The following is a 10,465-nucleotide window of genomic DNA, read 5'->3' as shown; positions in this document are numbered from 1 at the left end:
CACTAGGCCCTCACCTCAACATCACTGCACTAGGGACCCAGACTCCAGCACAAGAATCAGTAGGGGAAAGCCACACTCAAACCAGAACACACGTAACTAGACAGCATAGGATCGCAGGGTCACAGGTTCAGCTGAACCCAGGGTTTTAAAACCTTCCCAAATAATGATTTCACTGAGACAAATGCCCCACCCTAACCCCTAAAATCAAGAGATTAGTGGGAAGAGACTTCTCTGCCTCCCTTTTATTTCTCATCCAGCAAAGGCACCAGGCTGTACTCCATTGGCCTTTCTATGTCCTCTCCATTTTCAGTAGGAACCAACTGCACCATGGCCAGGAGGGAGGCCTAGTTCTAGGCCAGTGGACATAGTACTTCTTCATACATGAACAGAGAAGGAAGCTGGGAGGTGAGGGGGAAATAGTCACTGGAAAGACAACCACGGCTGTGCATACCAGCAGAGGAGGATCTCTGGGCTTGCCGTCTGGCAGCTGGCCTGGCCAGGAGACATTCATGAGGTCAAACAAGCCTACAGATAGAAAAACGGGCAGCTTATGGTGAGCTGGTGCATGTGTGAGTGGGTGGCACCCATGGGCTCAGCAAGGTGCTAGGCAACTTACAGAAGAATAATAGTAAGAGTGGTCTAAAGCAGGGCTGGAGAGATGGTGTAGAGGGAAAGAGCGCTTATGGTTCTTGCAGAAGATCTGAGTTCAGTTCTCAGCATCCACATGGTGGCTCACAATGATCTATAATTCCAGTTCCCAGGGATTTTCTCACCTCTTCTGGCCTCCTCAGTCACCAAGTTTGTTGCATAGACTCATACACAGAAAAATACTTATACACATAAAATAAATGAATCTCATAAGAAAAAAAGGTGGCACACAGTGAGACTCCAGTCTTTGGGACATGCAGTCAAGTTGGAGAGTTAAAACAAGCCAGAACATAGTGTCTACTACTTGGTCTTTGTGGTGTTTGATTCCCACTGTGCTCTTGGCAGTGAAGGAGCTATAGTGTCCTAAACAATAAGGAAAGGCGAATATGTGTCCATGGGAAAACTACTTGGACAAACTCAGGGAGGAAGGGCAGGTGTTCTGGCATGGGGTTAGATGTTGGCAATTGTCAGGGTGATTCAGGGGGAACATCATGGAGGCAGCAAGGCGCAGGTAGAGGTCAGGTAGGGTAGCCATGAGAGGAAGCAATGCTAAAGAACGCAGGCTCCAGGCAGAATACAATCCCCTCAAAGCTCAGGGAACATCACGGAAGGAGAGGAAGACAGACTGTGGGAGCCAGAAGAAGGGAGAGAACATGTGGGACACTGATCCTAGGATGACATGTTCCAGTCCTGAACTCAGTGCAGCTGTGTTGCCCGCACTGCAGCTGCGCTCAGATGAGTCACCATCATTCTGTGGTGGGAGGGAAGGAGGGGGCTGGCCTCTGCTTGAGACCAGACCATCAGACTGGTAGCAGCTGCTGGAAGAAGGAGGGAGAGATTTTCCTCAGTGGTATAGCAGTTGCCTGTGATCCTGTAAGCCACCTCCCCTATGAGAAACCTTCAATAAACTTATCTGGTCAGACACACAGAAAGGAAGACATAAAGGGGGAAAGAAAACTCACTAGGAGGAGTAATCAGGGAATACTATCAAATACTTTATATACACTATGAAATGTAATAAGACCCATCATTTTACATAATTAATGTCCGCTGAGGCTTACTGTTACTTCCATCTCTGCTGTCGTGGCACAATGGTCGCACTCTCAAAGACTAGAGGATGCCCATTCCAAAGGTGTGCATGCTGAAAGTATCAACAGAAATGCACAATGCTATATACTATGTATGAGCTAAACATGGGAAGTATATGCACATGATACAGGTACACAAACTCGCGCACACATGCACACACACACACACACAAACACTCATTATGATACCAGCTACTATGCAGTGATAGTGGGGATGTTCTGAGCACTGCCAGCACGCACTGCCCAGTGTTCCTGGTTAATTAGTCCTTGTCCTGTGACAAAAGCGTAAGGTTCCCCTCTCATGGCTCAGGGACTAAGTTAAGGCAAGGAGCAGAGGCAGGTACGGGAACACCAGTGTGTTTAAATTGAAGTGTTAACTGTGAGCCTGGTTCAGAGTGTGACTGGGTGGCAACAATGTTTCCGTTTTGTCCTGACCTGTCCTTTGCAAGTCATCCGTGATGTATACGTGTTACTTGTGTTAGGAAAGCAAACATACACACTTTAAAATTTCCTCTAATCTCTGTGCTGATGGAGCAGAGACGTGACTTCCCCAGCAACCACCTTGCTCCTTGAACTGCAGTGTAAACAAAGCCTGCTAGAAGCTGAGAGATGCCACTCTCTGGGGTTTGCAATTACAAATATTGTTACAGCACCTAGGTCACATTTTGCCATTTCCATCCATTTCAAAGTTAATTTTAATTGCATAAATAAATGTAACTTTGGACATTTGCCCCTTATAAAACATTGTAATAAAGCAAACCACTCCTCCTACCTAGTGGTCACTGTGCGATTATATCTGGCAGTGTTTGGAATGAGTGCTTTTAGACCCCAGCTGCTTTATTAGTTTACACGCATGTGTGTGCGGTTGAGTTTATGTACGCTCACCGTATTCTTGTCGGTGTCCCCAGAGGCCAGAAGAGAATATTGGATCTCCTGGAACTGGAGTCAGAAGTAATTATGAGCCACCCAATGTTGGTGCTGAGAACTGAACCTGGTCCTCAAATGTTTTTAACTACTGTCCAGCTAGTGACTAGTGACCTCCAATTTCTTAAACTGGGTTTAGACCTTGTATGGGGTCTGTCTGGGAATATAGAGTTGAGAAAAAAAAACTAGGAGACAATAAAGGCTTCTGCATACTCAGTGACCAAACTCTAATTCAGAAGCAAGCACAAAATGGATCCATAGTAGATTGCTGATACCTGTGGACCTGGGATATAGCAACCTCAAAGGAAACAAAATCCCTGGCAGGCAAAGCTGCAGGAGCAAACTCTCAACCACCAGCACCAAGCCCAGGATGCGCCAGAAGTGGTGTGCATTCTTCAAAGTCTCAAAGCCCACCTCAGTAAGATAGTTCCTCCTACAAGTCTACACCTTCTGAACCTCTCCCAATGTTCCTGTTTTGTGCCACCTGCTGCTATGCCCAGAAACCTGCTGTCACATTTCTCTGTTGTGATGGACTCTTATCCCACTGTAACCATAAGCCCAAATAAACTCTTCCTTCAGTAAGCTGCCTTGGTCATGGTGTTTTATTACAGCAGCAAAAGAATAACTAATACAAAGACCTTGGCGGGAAGGGGTTCCCTTGGTCAGCAGCCGAAGTCCTGGAAGCTAGCTCAGTCAGCTCTCTGGTTTCTTACAAAGGCAGTGACGAACTGTTCAAACACCTGATCCCATGGGTGACATTCTCGCTTAAACCACTACAGCCTTCAAGGTCCCAGGCTTCTGTTGCCAAGGGAAATTCTGTCTTTTGGCAGTTTCCAACCTCCAGACATCAAGACCACCTATCGTGTCAGATACCTATTGCTCCAGAAGTGTGTAAGAGTTGTGGTACTTCTTAGAGATACAGGTTTGCTCTGCAACAGATGGCACTTGGTTGACACCCTGAGGTCTTCAAGAACTTTGAGCTATAACCAGAGCTGTGTCAGTTCTCAGCTAGCATTCTGCTGCTACCAAGAGTTCAAACCTGCTTTAACCAAATCCCACATGGTAAGGTTTTTTGTTTTTTATTTTATTTTGTTGTTGTTTTATAATCTTCTTTAAAACTGTTAATTCTAATTTGACAAGAAAGTACCTCCCATTTGTATTCTTTCCTGTTTATTCACTCCATTCTTGAAGGAGGAGGAGGAGGAGAAGAAGGAGCAGGAGGTGAAGGAGGAGCGGGAGGAGGAGGAGAAAAGAACCCAACTGGGAACATGAGGCAGTCTCCAATGATAGCCTCTCTCTGACTTCTACATTTATGTATGACACAGAGGTACCCCACCATACACATGAACACACACACACACACACACACACACACACACACACACACACACACACACACTCATATGCACAGACACATTTAATAAATAATCAAATAAACACAATAATAGAAATGTCAATTAAATCTAAAAATGTTGAATATTTAGGTAAAATTTAATTCTTTATGTAAAACTAAACAAACACATCTATTTCATTAATATGCAAATTTGCTTTCATCTTTAATAAAGGGTAAAATTGCATACCAAAGAATTGTGTTAAAATAAATTTCTTTATGATTTATTATCCAATGTTTGATTTGTATACCTATTTTACATATATAACTAGAGTTGTATAAAAATTTCTTGGATAAAAAGGGTTTGAGAGTAGAAGCTGCTTAAAGAAGCCCTGTTCTAGACCTTTCCTCTGTGAATTTGCATATGTAAATGTGTATTCAGAACATATGGTGTAATTGCACATGGACTCCGTGTACTCTTTTGCAGAGTTATGGTAGCTGCTTCTTCAAGTCTGCAGCAAAATACAGACTAAAGCAGTAGAAGGACTGAAGGGTTTGTTTTGGTTCGCAGGAAGAACCTGGAACATCGTGGTGGTGAAGGGTAGGAACATGAAGCCACTGGTCACATTATGTCCACAGTCAGGAAGCAGAGAAGGTGAGTCCGCTGCTCAGCTTCCTTCTTCCTTTTCAGTCCGGAGCCCCACCCCATGGGATGCTTCTGCTCACAGTTAAGATGAACCTTCCCACCTCAGTCAACCCCCTGCAGCTCACCCCTCACAGGCATGCCCAGACTCTTGTCTCCTTGGTGATTCTATGGCTGGTCAAGTTGACAAATTAACCTTGACAATAATAATCTTCAGTGTGCTGCTTCCCACGGTTTGCATAGGAATGGCCCTCATAGACTCATGTATTTGAATGCTTGGCCATAGGGAGTGGCACTATTAGGAGGTGTGGCCTTGTTGGAGGGGTGTGGCCTTGTTGGAGGAAGTGTGTCACTACTGTGGGTGAACTTTGAGGTCTCAGAAGCTCAGGTCTGGCCAGTGTGTCTCAGTCTCTTCCTGCTGCCCCCAGAACAACATGTAGAACTCTCAACTCCTCTTCTAGCATTTTGTCTGCCTGTATAATGCCATGCTTCTTGCCATGACGATAATGGACTGAACCTCTGAAGCTCTAAGCCAGCTCCAATTTCTTTTATAAGAGTTTCCAGAGTTGTGGTGTCTCTTCACAACAATAAAACCCTAACTAAGATACCTCCTTTGGTGAGGCTGCCCCACCTGCTCTGGAGCACAGAGCTGAACCATGAGGCACCCCCAAGTCAGCATTATATAGAGTATGGCTGGAGAGGGAGGGCTTGTGCCTAGGCTCACTGTTGGCTTTGTGCTGCCTCAGAAGTGTGTGCCACCCATGGGTTGTCACCCTCAGTGAGGAAGTGGCAGTGAGCTGAGCTGAGAGTCACAAATGCCTTGTGAAGAACACAAAACTGTCATTTCCCCCGCGAGCTAGAAGCCTTGAGTTGAAGACCTGGCCTAGAACCATACACATAGAGCTAAGGGCCAGCCCTTCAACTAGGGTGTCGGGGCCAGGGGCGGGGAGGTGGAGGGGAGGTGGGACAGGCAACCTGCAGATTGAGCCTTTTCTGAAAGGATGTGATTCAGCCATGGCAAAGAGAAACATGGTTGGGGCAAGAAGGGTCATAAGGATGAGGAGGTGGGACACTATCCATGGCTTTAGTATGTGTAGGATAGTCTTCATCCCACCATGACTCCTCCCTGAATTAGGAAACAGAGGGAAGAGTTCCAAGAAACAACCATTGTTGTTTTTTCTCTTGTACCGCATGAGGGGGAACACTCCTGGATGCTGTTACAGAGGAAAATTCAGTTGACTTGCATTTACAAAGACATGGTTATGTGCACACTTCATTTTGTGTTTTCTGGGAGAGTGTGGTACAGCCAAAGGATGAGTGTGAACTGGATCCTCACTTACTCTAGAGGGCCAGGCACACTTCACAAGAATGCCCTTAAATGGGGACTTTTCAAGGGGACCTGGATCAAAGCAGGAGGCCCCCGTGATATCCTGGAGCAACTTTCAGCTCAGAAAGGCAGAGAGGGCCTTTGAAGAGTTCTGCTGAGGTACAGGCCCTTCCTCAAATAAACCCACCTTTGACTTTGCCTCCTTGGCCTTACCATATCCATTGTGATGGACAAGTAGGAAGTACATAGATGTGTCCCACCCAAGGTTCAGGCTGTCTCTGACTGCCTACAGCTGAGTGGCTCTCCATCAGCCTCAGTTTCCTACTATGTAAACAGGAAACAATAACACTCTCTACTCGGATGTGCAATGGGACAGATGTCAATACTCAAAGGATACTTACTTGGTTCTCTGTCCCATGTGACCTCTCAGACCCATACCCGTATGAGACATGTGTTTTACATGGAACCCGTCCCTTGTAACTTCTCAGTCCCACACCTGCTGTCTTGCATGGGACACAGGTCTGCTTGATCCTGGGGACCCCCCCTCCCGCCTACTGTCTTAGGTATGTCCTCCTCACTGTAGTATGTTCATGGGGCAGCTTCTGGAGATGACATAAGCTTCTGGAAAGGAGAAAATCCCTGTCTCTGAACAGCAATTTTACGCGCTAATCCATCCCCACTGAGTTAGAAGGTGGACATGGTTATTTATCGTGAGGAGGAGCTGGGAGCCAGCATCTGGCAGACTCACTTAGGTGATTTTGTTTCTGTGGCTCTTACTGTTACTGAGCAATGGGCCCTGGAGGACCAGTTGAGTGCTCACTGGGGTCCCTCGTCACTTGAGGTGGTATGCATCACTCAAATGCCTCTCGTGGGCCTCACTTTGCTAAGTTTCTGAAATGGTGACTTACACCTAGTCATCTCACTAGAGAATGTTTGTACACTTTGGGTAGGTAGGAATGCTGGCAAAGGAGCTGGGTAAACACAGACACTGCGAAGAGCCCTTGGGAAGATGGCCAGGAAGGTCTCTCCATGGAGCTGAGTTCTTGTTACGCTCTTGTCAGAGATACCCGCCATCCTGAATCCTTTCCTTTCCTCCCTCCACACAACACAGAGTGAGCTGCCCCATCCTGGTTCCCCAGCGCTCGCTCTCTCTCTCTCTCTCTCTCTCTCTCTCTCTCTCTCTCCTTTCTGCACCACCTTTCCCCTAGGACTTGTAGGACTACATATGATTCATCTCTATAAACAATGTACTAAATTCTTGGCCTGAAGCTAGGTATATGTTAGTAGAAGACAAATTTTAAAAGAAATAATTAAAAATTGTTTTACGTTTGTGTGTGTGTGATATGTGTACATGTATGCTCATGTGTGTTTGCATGTATGCATGGGGAGGGCTGGCTCTCATGCACATGAGAATGGGCATGTACATATGTTGTACGCACATGGAGGCCGGAAGTTGAAGTTGAGTGTCTTCCTCAGTCACTCTCTTAGTTTTTTAGCTAGTTTATCCTGTGAAGGTGAAGCTCACCAACTCAACAAAGCTGGTTAGTGATCACCTGTCCTAACAGTCTTATAGGCCTCTCCTTTCAAGTCCAAACACCTTGTCTAGGGGCTAGAGAATCTTCCATCTTGTTCTAAATCCAAACCATAAAAACAAAGCAAAACACAACAAACACAGAAATCAAATTATTTCCTGGAATTGAAGCTTCCCAGGCTGGTGGAAATGGTTCAGTCTGTAAAGTGCTCGTCTGCAAGCTCCAAATGACTTGTGTGTGATCTCGAGTGCATGTAAAACATCTGGCATGGTGGTGTGCTCTTATAACCCCCATTATGGCCAGAGGTGGGATTAGACTGACCCCTGGAAGTTCACTGGCCAACTAACAGTCTACTTGGTGGCATTCAGGCCAAGGAGAGACATCTCAAAGAGTATAAGGTACCCAGAGAATGAATTTGTCCATTTACCTCTACCTGTATACACATACTGATGGATACACACACACACACACACACACACACACACACACACACACACACACACACACACACACAGCAAAACCAAACAACATTCCCAGGCCTGAATTTCTTCCTTGGTGAGGCTAGGAACGGGGTAGAAAATGCGTCTGGCATTCCATGTCACAGCTATAGGCACAGACCCCAAAAGGCACAGCCTGGATGCATGACAGCCTATGCTCTCCTCACATCAAAGTCCTTCAGGGTCCAGCTCACATGCTGAACTAGACCTTGGATAGTGGTCGATGGGGAAAAGGTCTCACCTTTTTTATCCCAGGATCCCAGCTCAACATGCCACAGACAAACCTTTCACAAGAGCCGCCATCCTCAGAGCATCACTGCTGTGCTAATAGACCTCTCCTCTTGATCCCAAGTGAGTCCCAGGGAGCAAAGCAGAGATGGAAGCAATGGCTATGTCTGCCTGCACACATGGACTCTGTAGCTTCCTTCAGGGTGGAGCACAAGCTGTCTTGCAGCTCTGGACATCACCATAAAGACTTTGGCAGAGTGGCAAGGTTAAGGTGCTCCCTAGCCCTCCTCCCCGCCCCCACCCCTGTGTGAGGATTGTAGTCCAAACATGGAAGTTAGCATGAAGTTTTTTGTTGGACGAAGCCAAAAGAAAACACAGAAGTGTGTGACCACATTTAGTACTTGATCTCAAAGCAAACCTTTGTCAAGAGCCTAAAACTTCAGGGGCCATGGATGCCGAGAAAGGGTGAGGAGAGCCAAGGTAGGCTAGGGACAGGGTACTGGAAGGTGTTGCTGAGAGGGTCTAGGGAAGGGAGGGCAGAGACTGTGCAAGAGGAACACAGAAGCAGGGCTTGGCTTCCCTGTAACCTTCACATGTCCAATTCCCAGAAGTTACTATCTCACAGAGGGAGGCCCCATGACAGTGGATGACATTAGCATGCAATGTTTTAATGCATGACAAACAAGACAGGCACGGGAAACTGGTCTGGCCACCTGAAATGGTCCTTCTTGGGGTCTCAGGCAGGTCTCTTCCTTTTTTCCAGTCTCAGTTTCCCCACTTCTTATGAGTTATTTCACCACTGGCTGTTAAGAGTTTGTGTCTGGCTACTGTCCCGGTGAGGAGGGACGGCAGATGGGGAAGCCAACTGTAGGGGTGGTGAGGAGGGAGGGCAGAGGGGGAGGCCAACTGTAGGGGTGGTGAGGATGGAGGGCAGAGAGGGAGGCCAACTGTATGGGCTGTGAGGAGGGAGGGCAGGCAGGGAGGATAACTATAGGGGAGGCCACACTGGGCTTCCTTCTCTGACATAGTTTCTCTTTAGCAGCTGATGGGGAGAGCCAATGGGCCCTATTACCCATGTCCCCATGTCTCTACAGAACTCAGAGATGACACAGAGATGTCCGTGCTACCCACAGACGGTCATGCAGAATTGTGAGGAGCAGGCTAGCAGGCTAGCAGGCAGGTGGCCTCACAGTGATGAGTGGCTTAGACAAAGATGGCCACTGGAGAATTACAGCCCCTGCCCCAAACTCCCTGGGGAGATCCTGAGCCTGGCTAATGACCTAAATAGTAGTGTTCTGTTAATTCCCTGCTCACCTGGGTACACCGGCTCCCTCTAAGGACCCCCGTGTCCTGAGCACAGTAACCTCACAGTCTCCAGTCCAGGAACCAGCTGTGGCCTCCACATCTGTGCACAGCCTGGGTGGCTCAGAGTCTGAGCAGCTGGAGAATACAGGCCCAACAAAGGCAGGAAACAGGGAAAACCAACCAGAAGAGAAACAGCAATGCACTTCCTCCACAGGGACGCATCCACTGTCTCTTCTCTCTGAGGAAGCTTGGCCTCTCACTGCAAGATCTCTCTAGCTGTATAAGGAAGGCAGTTTCCTGTCACACTGACAAGTTACCTGACACAGTCAACTCAAAGGAGTGAAGACCTGAGATTTTGGTCCATCCTGTCCAGCCATGTTGCTTTTTGACTAGGGGTATCACAGGACCAGCATGGTGGCAAAGAGGCCTGAGGCCCGAGGCCCACATCCTTCTGGGAAACAAAGCAAAGAGAGGGTAGGGGTCAGATTCCAATATGTCTTCAAAGACACTTTCCCAGGGACCTTACCTTCTCCTGTTGGGTCTCTACAGTTAAAAGGTCTTATCACACCCTAACAATAGCACAGGCTAGGAACCAACCTGTCAACTCACAGGCCTTTGAGGAACACTTACCATCCAAAGCACAGCAGTGTTTGGTCTAGGTTAGGGAAGAGCACGTGGTGTGCCAGAGCATCCTTGTGCTGAAGCCTCCTTGGGGTCCTGGCGGCTTTGCCTTGCAGGCTCAGACCTGGACCCACATCAGTTTCTCCTTTCTCCAAGGACTTAACTGCCCAGGGGAGGCTGCAGTGGGTTTCTATGAAAGCGGCAGGATTTCCCTGCCGTGCTGTCTCTCCTGGGAAACCTCCAGCATGCACTACAACACATAACTGTCACTCCAGTTTCTTTCCCCCGCTCCTCAGGGTTTCTCTCATCCCCTTCCAGACAT

The sequence above is a fragment of the Mus musculus genome, chromosome 14, assembly GCF_000001635.26.
Source record: "Mus musculus strain C57BL/6J chromosome 14, GRCm38.p6 C57BL/6J".
Lineage (NCBI taxonomy): Eukaryota > Metazoa > Chordata > Mammalia > Rodentia > Muridae > Mus > Mus musculus.
Note: the sequence above shows the minus strand (reverse complement) of the source record.